At 46.6% G+C, this 17500-nt stretch overlaps 1 protein-coding gene and 4 pseudogenes across 5 annotated transcripts in view; 1 reads left to right on the top strand and 4 right to left on the bottom strand.

The window, feature by feature from the left end:
• The window catches only part of LOC149354702 (uncharacterized), a 5960-nt pseudogene extending 4016 nt beyond the window's left edge, over positions 1-1944 (bottom strand).
• Positions 1-17500, bottom strand: part of LOC149354695 (uncharacterized) — a 137318-nt gene that overhangs the window by 56506 nt on the left and 63312 nt on the right. The gene's annotated exons all lie outside the window — the stretch shown is intronic.
• LOC149354701 (uncharacterized) lies at positions 2238-4384 on the top strand (annotated as a pseudogene).
• Positions 6029-10384, bottom strand: LOC149354700 (uncharacterized; annotated as a pseudogene).
• The window catches only part of LOC149354699 (uncharacterized), a 5239-nt pseudogene continuing 2309 nt past the window's right edge, over positions 14571-17500 (bottom strand).

Here is a 17500-nt window from a genome sequence, read left to right as displayed (position 1 = left end):
GATTGATGCATGAAAGCGTGAATGGATGTATGGATGAATGAATGGATGGGTGGATGGATGGACGCGTGGATGGGTCGATGAGTGGACACATGCATAGATGTGTGGATGTATTCCGGGACGGATGGGTGACTGCCTGGATAGATGGTTGGATGGATGAATGGATGGATGGATGAATTGATGGATGGATGGATGGATGGATGGATGGATGGATGGATGGATGGATGGATGGATGGATGGATGGATGGATGGATGGATGGATGGATGGAAGGATGGATGGATGGATGGATGGATGGATGGATTCATGGATGGATGGATGGATGGATGGATGGATGGATGGATGGATGGATGGATGGATGGATGGATGGATGGATGGATGGATGGATGGATGGATGGATGGATGGATGGATGGATGGATGGATGGATCGAAGGATGGATGGATGGATGGATCGAAGGATGTGTAAAAGAATGGATGTGTGGTTGGACAGAAGGATGGATGCATGCATGGATAGATGTATGTATGGTTGGATGCACTGATGGTTACATGCATGGATGGATGACTGGATGGTTTGATGCATAGATGCATATATGGATTGAAGCATGAATTTCTGTATTGGTGCGTGGATTGGTGCATAGATGGATGCGTCGATGAATAGATGCAGGGATCTGTGGGTGGATGAATGGATGTGCAGAGAGTTGGAGTGGTGCATGGATTCATGGACAGATGCATAGATGCATGCATGCATGCATGGATTGATGCACGGATGCGTGAATGGATGTATGAATGAATCAATGGATGGCTGGATGGATGGACGCGTGGATGGGTCGATGAGTGGACACATGCATATATGTGTGGATGTATTCTGGGATGGATGGGTGAATGCCTGGATGGATGGTTGGATGGATGGTTGGATGGATGAATGGATGGATGGATAGATGAATTGATGGATGAATTGATGGATGGATGGATGGATGGATGTATTGATGGACTGATGGATGGATGGATGGATGGATGGATGGATGGATGGATGGATGGATGGATGGATGGATGGATGGATGGATGGATGGATGGATGGATGGATGGATGGATAGATAGATGTATGTATGGTTGGATGCACTGATGGATGGATGCATGGATGGATGAATGGATGGATTGATGGATGCATAGATGCATATATGGGTGGAAACATGAATTGCTGGATTGGTGTGCGGATGTGTGGATAGATGGATGCGTGGATGAATGGACGCAGGGATGTGTGTTTGGATGAATGGATGTGCAGACACTGGGAAGGGTGCATGGATAGATGGACAGATGCATGGATGCATGCATGGATGCGTGTATTGATGCATGGATGCGTGAAAGGATATATGGATGAATGGATGGGTGTATGGATGCACTCGTGGATCGGTCGATGACTGGACACATACATATATGTGTGGATGTATTGCGGGATGGAAGGGTGGGTGGGTGGGTGGTTGGGTGGGTGAATGGATGGATGGATGGATGGATGGATGGATGGATGGATGGATGGATGGATGGATGGATGGATGGATGGATGGATGGATGGATGGATGGGCGGGCGGGCGGGCGGGCGGGCGGGCGGGTGGATGGATGGATGGATGGATGGATGGATGGATGGATGGATGGATGGATGGATGAATGGATGGATGGATGGATGGATGGATGGATGGATGGATGGATGGATGGATGGATGGATGGATGGATGGATGGATGGATGGATGGATGGATGGATGGATGTCTGTATAGGTGGATGGTTGGATGGATGGTTGGATGGATGGATGGATGGATGAATTGATGGATGGATGGATGTATTGATGGACTGATGGATGGATCCATCAGGAATGGATGATTGGATGGATGGATGGATAGATGGACGGACGGACGGACGGACGGACGGACGGATGGATCGATGGATGGATGGATGGATGGATAGGTGAACGTCAGGCTGTTCATGTACACATACATCCACGCATCCATACATCCACACATCCAAGCACCCATCCATCCATCCACGCATCCATGCATCCATCCTTCCATCCAGGCATCTACAAAACGGTCCACGCATCCGTCCTTCTATCACACATCCATCCATCTGGCCGTCCGTCTGTCTGTCCATCTAATTATCCATCCTTCCGACCATCCAACCACGCATCGATCCATCCACCCATCCATCCGTCCATCCATCAATCTATCCACACATCCAAGCACCCATCCATCCATGCATTCTGGTATACATCCACATATCATTCCATCAATTCAAACATCCAACCATGCATTGATCCACGCATCATTTCACCCATTCAATTACCACCCATCCATTCAAGCATCCATTCATTCCAGCACCCATCCATCATTTCACCCTTCCGTGCATCCATCGACGCATCCATCCAACCAACCATCCACACATCCAGTTATTCATGCATGCATGCTTCCATCATCCATCAATGCATCCATTCATCCATCTATGCATCCACCCATCTGCACATCCCTCCAGCTATTCATCCATCCCACATGTATCCACCAATTCATTCACGCATTATCCATTTATGCATCCATGCATCCATCCATCCAGACATCCATCCATGCTTCCATCCATGCATCCATCCATTCATCCATCCATCCACACATCTATGAATCCTCCATCTATGCCTCCATCTATCCACGCTTCCATACATCCATCCATTCATCCATTCATCTATGCATCTATCCACACATCTGTCCATACATGCATCCATCCATGCATGCACCCATCCATGCAACCATCCATGCATGCATTCATCCAGCCATCAACATATCCTTCCACCCATTTAACCATCAACGCATCCATACATCTAAGCATGCATCCATCCATCATCAACACACCCATCGATCCATGCATCAATCCATCCATGCATCTATCCATACATATATCCATCCATGCATGCATTCATGCATCCACGCATCCATCCATCCATCTAACAATCCATCCAGGCATCATTGCATCGATTCCAACATCCAACGATGTATCAATCCATCCATCAATTTACCAAACATCTATGCATGCATCCATCTATGTATCAATCCATCCATCCATTTACCATCCATCTACGCATGCATCCAACCATACATGCATTCATCCAAACATGCATCCATCCTTCCATATCCATCCATCAATGCATCCATTCATCCATTCATCCATCTATACATCCCTCCACGCATCCACCCAAACCAACCTATCTATCCATTCATCCATCCATCCATCCATCTATGCATCCATCCACGCATCCGCCCATCCATCCACGCATCAATGAATCCGTTCATCCATCCTCCCTTCCATGCATGCATCAATTCATACATCCATCAGTGTGTCCATCCACGCATCCATCCATTCATCCATCTATGCATCCATCCATCCACGCATCCATGCATTAATCCAAACATGCATACCAGCATCCTTCTTTCCATGCATCCATCCACTCATCCATTAATTCATCCACCGATCCATCCATCCATCCACAGATCCATCCAACCATGCTTGCATGCATCCATCCATCCATCCGTCGAAGCATCCATGCATCCATCATTCCATACATCCATCACTATGACCAACTATGTGTCCATGCATTTGTCCATGCATCCATGCAACCATCCATCAATGTATCCACACATCCATCTATCCATCCATGCAGCTATCCACGCATACATCCGCACATCTGTCGACACATCCGTCCATCTGTGCGTCCTTCCATCCATCGATCCGTCCATCCATCCACCCAACCATCCACATTATCATGCATTCATCCATCTATCTATGCACCCAGCCAAACATCCATCCATTCATGCATCCATATTTCCATGCAATCATCCATTCAGGCACATATCCGACCATCCACATATCCATCTATCCATCCAACCATCCACATATCTGTCCATCCAAGCAAGGATGCATCCGTCCACGCACCCATCTATCCATTCATCCATTCATGCACCCGGCCATCAATCCACGCATTTGTCATTCCGTCCATCCATAAATCGATCGAGACATCCATCCACACATCAATCCGTCTATTCATGCATACATCCATGCATCTATCACACAGGCATCGATCGATGCATCCATACATCCAAGAAACATACCATCCATCCACTCATCCATCCATCTATGCATCAATCTATCAATCCATCCACACACCAATCCATCAATTCATGCATACATCCATGCATCCATCAATGCATCAATCCATCCATGCATCCATTCATGCATACATCCATCCATGAATGCATCCATCCATTCATGCATCCATCTATCCATGCATTTATGCATCCATCCACGCATCTATGCATACATCAACCCACCCATCCATCCATCCATCAACGCATCCTTGAATCCATCATCCATCCACAATACCATTCATGAATTCATCAATACGTCCGTTAGTCTGTCACTCCACGCATCCATCCATGCATTCACAAATCCACAGACACACCCTTGCATCAATCCATCCACGCATCTAAACATCTGTCCGCGCTACCACCATCTATCAACACATCCTTCCACGCATCCATTCACCTATCTCTCCTTCCAATCATCAATCCATCCATCCACTCCTCCCTCCATGCATGCATTCATCCAGCCACGCATCCATCCATCCATCTATCCATCTATCTGCACATCATTCCATCAATTCCAGCATTCATCTGCGCATCAATCAATCTATCCATTTACCATCCATCTACGCATGCATCCATCCATCCATGCATCTAACCATCCACACATCCATGCGTCCATCCATGCATTCATCCATCCAACAACCATCCATCTATGCATACATCCATCCTTCCATCATCCATCCATCAATAAATCCTTCCATTCATTCATCTATCCATGCATGCATCCACCCATGCATCCATACTTTGATGGAACCACGCATCCATCCATCCATGCATCCATCCATTCATCTATTATACCATCCTTCCACGCAACCATCCAGCCATCCACACATCTATCTATCCATTCATCAATTCATCCATCCATCTATACATCCATGCATCCATCAATGCATGCATCTATCTGTCCATGTATCCATCTATCCACGCATCCATCCTTGCTTCCATGCATGCATCCATCCATAGATCCATCAGCCTGTCCATCCACGCATCCATCCATCCATCCATCCATCCATCCATCCATCCAGGCATCCATCTATGTATTCATGCATTAATCCAACTATGCATCCTTTCATCCTTTTATCTATGCATTCATCCATTAATCCATCAATGCTTCCACCCATCCATCCACACATCGATCCAACTATGCATCCATTAATGCGTGCATCCACCTGTCCATGCATCCACCCATCCATCCACGCATCCATGCATGCATCCGTCCAAGCAACCATCCATATATGCGTCCATCCACGCGTCCATCCATGCTTCCATGCATGCATCTGTCCATACATGGATAAGTCTGCCCATCTATGTGTCCATGCATTTATCCACGCATCCAATCATCAATCCATCCACGCATCCACACATCCATCCATCCGTCCATCTATGCATCCATCCATCCACGCATCCATCCACAAATCTCTAGACAAATCCGTCCATCTTTGCGTCCATCGAACCATCCATCCATCCACCCAACCATCCACATTTCAATGCATCCATCCGTCAATGCATCAATCTATCCATCCAACCATACATCTATCCACCCATTTAGCCATCCACACTACCGTCCATCCAAGCATCCATGCATCCTTCCGTGCACCCATCTATCCATGCATCCATTAATTCATCTGGCCATCCATCCACGCATTCGTCCATCCGTCCCTCTATCCAACGATCTACACATCCATCCACACATCAGTCTATCAATTTCTGTATATATCCATGCATCCAACCATGCATCAATCCATGCATCCTTCCATGCATCCATCCATCCACGCATGCATGCAGCCATCTACGCATCCATCCATCGAACAATCCATCCATCCATCCATCCATCCATGCATGCATCCATTCTTCCATGAATCTATCCATCAGTGCGTACATCAGTTCATCTATATACCCCTCTATCCAATGCATACATTCATCCCCGCATCTATCCAGTCTTCCATCCATACATCCACACAGCCATCCATCCCAGCATCCAGACATCCATCATCTATCGGCACTTCTATGCATGAATCCATCCATACGTTCATCAGTCTGTCCATCCACACATCCACCTACGCATCCATGCAGATGTCCATCCATGCGTCTACACATCCGTCCTGGCATCCATCCATCTATAAACCCATCCGTCCATCTGTCTGCCTATGCATCTGTCCATCAGTCTGTCTGTCCATCCAATCATCCATCCATCCACCCGCCCATCCATTCTTCCATGCATGCATCCATCCATCCCTCCACGGATCCATCCATGCATCCGTCCGTCCATCCATCCATCTATCCACACAACCGTGCATTCATCTATCCATGAAACTATCCATCGATCTGTCCACACATCAATCCATCAATTTATACATCCATCCATGCATCAGTCCCTCCATCCATTTAGCATCGATCCATCCCCATCCATCCATTCATCCATCTATGCGTCCGTCCTTGCATGCATCCATCCACACATCCATACATTGATAGAACCACGACCCCACAGCTCCTTCCATCCATTCATCCTTCCATTCATCCATCAATGTATCCTTCCATCCACGCATCCACCTAGCCATCCATCCACCCACGCATCCATCCATCCATCCATTAATCCATCCATGCATGCATCCAGCCAGCCATGAATGCACGGATCCATTAACGCATCCATGTACCCGTCCATCCAACTATGCATACATCAATCTACGCATCCATGCATTTATCCATCCATCCACGCTTCCATACATGCATCCATCAATATGTCCATCAGTGTGTCCATCCACGCATTCATCCATGCGTCCACCCATTCATCCATCTATGCATCCAGCCACACATCCATACATTGATCTAAGCACGAATCCACACATCCTTCCGTACATGTACCAATGCATCCATCCATCCATCCATCCATCCACGCATCTATCGAGCCAGCCACCCATCCATGCATCCATCCATGCATGCATCCACCCGTCCATGCATACACCCATCCATCCACGCATGCATGCATCCGTCCATCCTTTCTTGCATCCATGGATGGATAGGTGAACAGATGCATTCGCTCGAAGCAAATCAACAACATTGCCATTGCGCTACAAAACATTGCATAATGGTTCGAAGCGTTCTACATTCGATGAATCCTCACACACGGGGCAAGAAATCGCAGAGCAATTGGCTCGTGATCATGCAACTGTATGTCCATGTAGCAGTCACGGAGATGAGTTTCCAGATCTTTCTTTTCCTATAAGCCTCACAAACATACGAGGGTCTATTCCCAAGCGCGAGCTTGTTTGTAATCTTGTTTGTTCATGCGCAAGCAGCATGCTTATACTGATACATGGCTAACAAATGTTGTCACTGATTTTGAAGTTCTGGCCGACTTATCAATTTGTAACGAGTTTTGGAAGGATCACGAAGACTCTCGAGGCGGAGGCATTCTTATTACCAACAGTAGCACTGCTCTATAATTAACATCCATTCGGAGCTTGCAATATTAGGGAAATTTTTCATTCTCCACCTTAATTCATCCCACTAGGCGTTTCTGTCGACTCACCATCAATACCCCAAGTTTCTAGCAAAGCCTTTATTGTTCACTAAACCAACTTGATAATAAGTACCCTAACACGCGCACCCTTCTCTTTGGCGATCCACACTACCCTAGCGTTAACTGGCAGAACATAACATCAACAGGCAACGCAGAAAGAACGGATTCCACTAATGTGATTTTCAATTTTAACCTCGCCCAATTAGTAACTGAACCATCACGCGTCACACGTGCATCTTCTAACATTCTGGACTGGATACTGGCTAATCACCGTGAAAGTTTACCATCCGTGACTTATCTCCGCGAACATAGCGGTGACAAAGCTTTACATGTCACCTTCTTGGCCACGGAATTCTGCCAAACGTATCAAAAACGATCCGCTTGAACGACAGCGGACATTACGAGGCTATCGAAAACAATCTGCCGATTTTTTTCGCATTTTTGAAAAAAATTTAGTTTGTTCAGGCCTTTAATGTGCAGGCTACTCAGCAGTTGATTACATATCTGGATAGTCACTTCGCGTGCAAAGGTGTAGTAGTGAAATCTTTCACATGCAAACACAAGTACTTTTTCTCGGTTGGTGTACACTGCTGATGGGCATCTATTAGAGCTGCTCAAAACATAGGCCATGAGTTTACTTTGTTGCAGTAAGACTGATCCAATGACTTCGACTTGATGAACTTGACACGTGCAGTGTTCAGGTGTCCATTGATAGTGACCATCTGTCCTTGACGTTCATGAAGTGGGCTCGTGATGCACGAATTGCTTGGATGGATGGATTGAAGCATGGATGTAGGGATGCATGCTCGTATGGATGAATAGAGGGATGGATGTTTCCATAGATAAATGGATGCATGCATAGATGGGTACGTCGATGTGTGGATGGAGGGATGGATGCATGGATGGATGGAAGCCTTGGTTGATGGATGCATGGATGGATGGATGGATATATGGCTGCATGGATGTATGAATCGATGAATGAATGGATCGATGGACCGATGGATAGATGGACGGATGTATGGATCGATGCACTGATGGATGTGTGGAAGCATGCATGCATGGATGGATGCATGGATGCATCACTGGGCACACTGACAGACGTATGGAAATGGATTCATGCATAGAATCGTGGATGGATGATGGATGCATGGTTGCGTGGATGCGGGGGTGGATGGATGGATGGATGGATGTGTGGTTGGACAGAAAGATGGATGCATGCATGGATGGATGTATGTATGGTTGGATGCACTGATGGTTGGATGCATAAATGGATGCATGCATGGATAGATGTATGTATGGTTGGATGCACTGATGGTTGCATGCATGGATGGATGACTGGATGGATTGATGCATAGATGCATATATGGATGGAAGCATGAATTTATGGATTGGTGTGTGGATTGGCGGATAGATGGATGCGTCGATGAATGGATGCAGGGATCTGTGGGTGGGTGAATGGATGTGCAGAGAGTTGTAGGGATGCATGGACTCATGGACAGATGCATGGATGCATGCATGCATGCGTGGATTGATGCATGGATGCGTGAATGGATGTATGGATGAATGAATGGATGGGTGGATGGATGGACGCGTGGATGGGTCGATGAGTGGACACATGCATATATGTGTGGATGTATTCCGGGATGGATGGGTGAATGCCTGGATGGATGGTTGGATGGATGGTTGGATGGATGAATGGATGGATGGATGAATTGATGGATGAATTGATGGATGGATGGATGGACGTATTGATGGACTGATGCATGGATCCATCAGGAATGGATGGATGGATGGATGGATGGATGGATGGATGGATGGATGGATGGATGGATGGATGGATGGATGGATGGATGGATGGATGGATGGATGGATGGATGGATGGATGGATGGATGGATGGTGGATGGTGGATGGTTGGATGGATGGATGGATGGATGGATGGATGGATGGACGGACGGACGGACGGATGGATGGATGGATGGATGGATGGATGGATGGATGGATGGATGGATGGATGGATGGATGGATGCATGGATGGATGGATGGATGGATGGATGGATGGATGGATGGATGGATGGATGGATGGATGGATGGATGGATGGATGGATGGATGGATGGATGCATGGATGGATGGATGGATGGATGGATGGATGGATGGATGAAAGGATGGATGGATGGATGGACGGATGGATGCATGGATAGATGTATGTATGGTTGCATGCACTGATGGATGGATGCATGGATGGATGAATGGATGGATTGATGCATAGATGCATATATGGGTGGAAACATGAATTGCTGGATTGGTGTGCGGATGTGTGGATAGATGGATGCGTGGATGAATGGATGCAGGGATGTGTGGTTGGATGAATGCATGTGCAGACACTGGGAAGAGTGCATGGATAGATGGACAGATGCATGGATGCATGCATGGATGCGTGGATTGATGCATGGATGCGTGAAAGGATGTATGGATGAATGGATGGGTGTATGGATGCACTCGTGGATCGGTCGATGACTGGACACATGCATGCATGCGTGGTTGTATTGCGGGATGGATGGATGGGTGGGCGGGTGGGTGGGTGAATGGATGGATGGATGGATGGATGGATGGATGGACGGACGGACGGACGGACGGACGGACGGACGGACGGACGGACGGACGGACGGACGGACGGACGGACGGATGGATGGATGGATGGATAGGTGAACGTCAGGCTGTTCATGTACACATACATCCACGCATCCATACATCCACACATCCAAGCACCCATCCATCCATCCACGCATCCATGCATCCATCCATCCATCCAGGCATCTACAAATCGGTCCACGCATCCGTCTTTCTATCACACATCCATCCATCTGTCCGTCCGTCTGTCCATCCATCAATCTATCCACACATCCAAGCACCCATCCATCCATGCATTCAGGTATACATCCACACATCATTCCATCAATTCAAACATCCAACCATGCATTGATCCACGCAACATTTCACAAATTCAATTACCATCCATCCATTCATGCATCCATTCATTCCAGCATCCATCCATCATTTCACCCTTCCGTGCATCCATCGACGCATCCATCCAACCAACCATCCACACATCCAGTTATCCATGCATGCATGCTTCCATCATCCATCAATGCATCCATTCATCCATCTATGCATCCACCCATCTGCACATCCATCCAGCTATTCATCCATCCCACATGTATCCACCAATTCATTCACGCATTAATCCATTTATGCATCCATGCATCCATCCATCCAGACATCCATCCATGCTTCCATCCATGCATCCATCCATTCATCCATCCATCCACACATCCATGAATCCGTGTAAATATCCATGGCTACATCCACCTATGCCTCCATCTATCCACGCTTCCATACATCCATCCATTCATCCATTCATCTATGCATCTATCCACACATCTGTCCATCCATGCATCCATCCATGCATGCACCCATCCATGCAACCATCCATGCATGCATTCATCCAGCCATCAACATATCCTTCCACCCATTTAACCATCAACGCATCCATACATCTAAGCATGCATCCATCCATCATCAACACACCCATCGATCCATGCATCAATCCATCCATGCATCTATCCATACATATATCCATCCATGCATGCATTCATGCATCCACGCATCCATCCATCCATCCATTTACCAAACATCTATGCATCCATCCATCTATGTATCAATCCATCCATCCATTTACCATCCATCTACGCATGCATCCAACCATCCATGCATTCATCCAAACATGCATCCATGCTTCCATATCCATCCATCAATGCATCCATCCATCCATTCATCCATCTATACATCCCTCCACGCAACAACCCAAACTAACCTATCTATCCATTCATCCATCCATCCATCTATGCATCCATCCACGCATCCGCCCATCCATCCACGCATCAATGAATCCGTTCATCCATCCTAACTTCCATGCATGCATCAATTCATACATCCATCAGTTTGTCCATCCACGCATCCATCCATTCATTCATCTATGCATCCATCCATCGACGCATCCATGCATTAATCCAAACATGCATACCAGCATCCTTCTTTCCATGCATCCATTCACTCATCCATTAATGCATCCACCGATCCATGCATCCATCTACAGATCCATCCAACCATGCATGCATCCATCCATCCATCCGTCGAAGCATCCATGCATCCATCCCTCCATGCATCCCTCCATCTATGCAACAATCCATCCGCGCATCCATCCCTGCTTCCATGCATGCATCATTCCATACATCCATCACTATGACCAATTATGTGTCCATGCATTTGTCCATGCATCCATGCAACCATCCATCAATGTATCCACACATCCATCTATCCATCCATGCAGCCATCCACGCATACATCCGCACATCTGTCGATACATCCGTCCATCTGTGCGTCCTTCCATCCATCGATCCGTCCATCCATCCACCCAACCATCCACATTATCATGCATTCATCCATCTATATATGCACCCAGCCAAGCATCCACCCATCCATGCATCCATATTTCCATGCAATCATCCATTCAGGCACTCATCTGACCATCCACATATCCATCTATCCATCCAACCATCCACATATATGTCCATCCAAGCATGGATGCATCCGTCCACGCACCCATCTATCCATGCATCCATTCATGCACCCGGCCATCAATCCACGCATTTGTCCTTCCGTCCATCCATAAATCGATCGAGACATCCATCCACACATCAATCCGTCTATTCATGCATACATCCATGCATCTATCACACAGCCATCGATCGATGCATCCATACATCCAAGAAACTTACCATCCATCCATCTATGCATCAATCTATCAATCCATCCACACACCAATCCATCAATTCATGCATACATCCATGCATCCATCAATGCATCAATCCATCCATGCATCCATTCATGCATACATCCATCCATGAATGCATCCATCCATGAATGCATCCATCCATCCATGCATCCATCTATCCATGCATTCATGCATCCATCCACGCATCTATGCATACATCAACCCACCCATCCATCCATCCATCAACGCATCCTTGCATCCATCATCCATCCACAATACCATTCATGAATTCATCAATACGTCCGTTAGTCTGTCACTCCACGCATCCATCCATGCATCCACAAATCCACAGACACACCCTTGCATCAATCCATCCACGCATCTAAACATCTGTCCGCGCTTCCACCATCTATCAACACATCCTTCCACGCATCCATTCACCTATCTCTCCTTCCAATCATCAATCCATCCATCCACTCCTCCCTCCATGCATGAATTCATCCAGCCACGCATCCATTCATCCATCTATCCATCTATCTGCACATCATTCCATCCATTCCTGCATTCATCTGCGCATCAATCAATCTATCCATTTACCATCCATGTACGCATGCATCCATCCATCCATGCATCTAACCATCCACACATCCATGCGTCCATCCATGCATTCATCCATCCAACAACCATCCATCTATGCATACATCCATCCTTCCATCATCCATTCATCAATGCATCCTTCCATTCATTGATCCATCCATGCATGCATCCACCCATGCATCCATACTTTGATGGAACCACGCATCCATCCATCCATGCATCCATCCATTCATCTATTAGTCCATCCTTCAACGCAACCATCCAGCCATCCACACATCTATCTATCCATTCATCAATTCATCCATCCATCTATACATCCATGCATCCATCAATGCATGCATCTATCTTTCCATGTATCCATCTATCCACGCATCCATCCTTCCTTCCATGCATGCATCCATCCATACATCCATCAGCCTGTCCATCCACGCATCCATCCATTCATACATGTTTGCATCCATCCATCCATCCATCCATCCATCCAAGCATCCATCTATGTATTCATGCATTAATCCAACTATGCATCCTTTCATCCTTTTATCTATGCATTCATCCATTAATCCATCAATGCTTCCACCCATCCATCCACACATCGATCCAACTATGCATCCATCAATGCGTGCATCCACCTGTCTATGCATCCACCCATCCATCCACGCATCCATGCATGCATCCGTCCAAGCAACCATCCATATATGCGTCCATCCACGCATCCAATCATCAATCCATCCATGCATCCACACATCCATCCATCTGTCCATCTATGCATCCATCCATCCACGCATCCATCCACAAATGTGTAGACAAATCCGTCCATATTTGCGTCCATCCAACCATACATCTATCCACCCATTTAGCCATCCACACTACCGTCCATCCAAGCATCCATGCATCCTTTCGTGCACCCATCTATCCATGCATCCATTAATGCATCTGGCCATCCATCCACGCATTCGTCCATCCGTCCCTCTATCCAACTATCTACACATCCATCCACACATCAGTCTATCAATTTCTGTACATGTCCATGCATCCAACCATGCATCAATCCATCCATCCTTCCATGCATACATTCATCCCCGCATCTATCCAGTCTTCCATCCATACATCCACACAGCCATCCATCCCAGCATCCAGACATCCATCATCTATCGGCACTTTTATGCATGAATCCATCCATACGTTCATCCGTCTGTCCATCCACACATCCACCTACGCATCCATGCAGATGTCCATCCATGCGTCTACACATCCGTCCTGGCATCCATCCATCTATCAACACATCCGTCCATCTGTCTGCCTATGCTTCTGTCCATCAGTCTGTCTGTCCATCCAATCATCCATCCATCCACCCGCCCATCCATTCTTCCATGCATGCATCCATCCATCCCTCCACGGATCCATCCATGCATCCGTCCGTCCATCCATCCATCTATCCACACAACCGTGCATTCATCCATCCATGAAGCTATCCATCGATCTGTCCACACATCAATCCATCAATTTATGCATCCATCCATGCATCAGTCCATCCATCCATTTAGCATCGATCCATCCCCATCCATCCATTCATCCATCTATGCGTCCGTCCTTGTATGCATCCATCCACACATCCATACATTGATATAACCACGACCCCACAGCTCCTTCCATCCATTCATCCTTCCATTCATCCATTAATGTATCCTTCCATCCACGCATCCACCTAGCCATCCATCCACCCACGCATCCATCCATCCATCCATTAATCCATCCATGCATGCATCCAGCCGGCCATGAATGCACTGATCCATTAACGCATCCATGTATCCGTCCATCCAACTATTCATACATCAATCTACGCATCCACGCATTTATCCATCGATCCACGCTTCCATACATGCATCGATCAATATGTCCATCATTGTGTCCATCCACGCATTCATCCATGCGTCCACCCTTTCATCCATCTATGCATCCAGTCACACATCCATACATTGATCTAAGCACGAATCCACACATCCTTCCGTACATGTACCAAAGCATCCATTCATCCATCCATCCATCCACGCATCTATCGAGCCAGCCACCCATCCATGCATCCATCCATGCATGCATCCACCCGTCCATGCATACACTCATCCATCCACGCATGCATGCATCCGTCCATCCATTCTTGCATCCATGGATGGATAGGTGAACAGATGCATTCGCTCGAAGCAAATCAACAACATCGCCATTGCGCTACAAAACATTGCATAATGGTTCGAAGCGTTCTACATTCGATGAATCCTCACACACGGGGCAAGAAATCGCAGAGCAATTGGCTCGTGATCATGCAACTGTACGTCCATGTAGGAGTCCCGGAGATGAGTTTCCAGATCTTTCTTTTCCTATAAGCCTCACAAACATACGAGGGTCTATTCCCAAGCGCGAGCTTGTTTGTAATCTTGTTTGTTCATGCGCAAGCAGCATGCTTATACTGATACATGGCTAACAAATGTTGTCACTGATTTTGAAGTTCTGGCCGACTTATCAATTTGTAACGAGTTTCGGAAGGATCACGAAGACTCTCGAGGCGGAGGCATTCTTATTACCAACAGTAGCACTGCTCTATAATTAACATCCATTCGGAGCTTGAAATATTAGGGAAATTTGTCATTCCCCACCTTAATTCATCCCACTAGGCGCTTCTATCGACTCACCATCAATACCCCAAGTTTCTAGCATAGCCTTTATTGTTCACTAAACCAACTTGATAATAAGTACCCTAACACGCGGACCCTTCTCTTTGGCGATCCATACTACCCTAGCGTTAAATGGCAGAACATAACATCAACAGGCAACGAAGAAAAAACGGATTCCACTAATGTGATTTTCAATTTTAACCTCGCCCAATCAGTAACTGAACCAACACGCGTCACACGTGCATCTTCTAACATTCTGAACTGGATACTGGCTAATCACCGTGAAAGTTTACCATCCGTCACTTATCTCCGCGAACATAGCGGTGACAAAGCTTTACATGTCGCCTTCTTGGCCACGGAATTCTGCCAAACGTATCAAAAACGATCCGCTTGAACGACAGCGGACATTACGAGGCTATCGAAAACCATCTGCCGATTTTTTTTCGCATTTTTGAAAAAAATTTAATTTGTTCAGGCCTTTAATGTGCAGGCTACTCAGCAGTTGATTACATATCTGGATAGTCACTTCACGTGCAAAGGTGTAGTAGTGAAATCTTTCACGTGCAAACACAAGTACTTTTTTCTCGGTTGGTGTACACTGCTGATGGGCATCTATTAGAGCTGCTCAAAACATAGGCCATGAGTTTACTTTGTTGCAGTAAGACTGATCCAATGACTTCGACTTGATGAACTTGACACTTGCAGTGTTCAGGTGTCCATTGATAGTGAGAATCTGTCCTTGACGTTCATGAAGTGGGCTCGTGATGCACGAATTGCTTGGATGGATGGATTGAAGCATGAATGTAGGGATGCATGCTCGTATGGATGAATAGATGGATGGATGTTTGCATAGATAAATGGATGCATGCATAGATGGGTACGTCGATGTGTGGATGGAGGGATGGATGCATGGATGGATGGATGCCTAGGTTGATGGATCCATGGATGGATGGGTGGATATATGGCTGCATGGATGTATGAATCGATGAATGAATGGATCGATGGACCGATGGATAGATGGACGGATGTATGGATCGATGCACTGATGGATGTGTGGAAGCATGCATGCATGGATGGATGCATGAATGCATCACTGGGCACACTGACAGACGTATGGAAATGGATTCATGCATAGAATCGTGGATGGATGATGGATGGATGGTTGCGTGGATGCGGGGGTGGATGGATGGATGGATGGATGTGTGATTGGACAGAAGGATGGATGCATGCATGGATAGATGTATGTATGGTCGGATGCACTGATGGTTGGATGCATAAATGGATGCATGCATGGATAGATGTATGTATGGTTGGATGCACTCATGGTTGCATGCATGGATGGATGACTGGATGGATTGATGCATAGATGCATATATGGATGGAAGCAGGAATTTCTGAATTGGTGTGTGGATTGGTGGATAGATGGATGCGTCGATGAATGGATGCAGGGATCTGTGGGTGGGTGAATGGATGTGCAGAGAGTTGGAGGGGTGCATGGACTCATGGACAGATGCATGGATGCATGCATGCATGCGTGGATTGATGCATGGATGCGTGAATGAATGTATGGATGAATGAATGGATGGGTGGATGGATGGACGCGTGGATGGGTCGATGAGTGGACACATGAATAGATGTGTGGATGTATTCCGGGATATATGGGTAAATGAATGGATGGATGGTTGGATGGATGAATGGATGGATGGATGAATTGAT

Source organism: Amblyomma mixtum, chromosome 3 (assembly GCF_055824585.1).
Source record: "Amblyomma mixtum isolate Tamu chromosome 3, ASM5582458v1, whole genome shotgun sequence".
In the NCBI taxonomy this organism is placed as follows: Eukaryota; Metazoa; Arthropoda; class Arachnida; order Ixodida; family Ixodidae; genus Amblyomma; species Amblyomma mixtum.
This window is presented reverse-complemented; position numbering and strand designations above follow the sequence as displayed.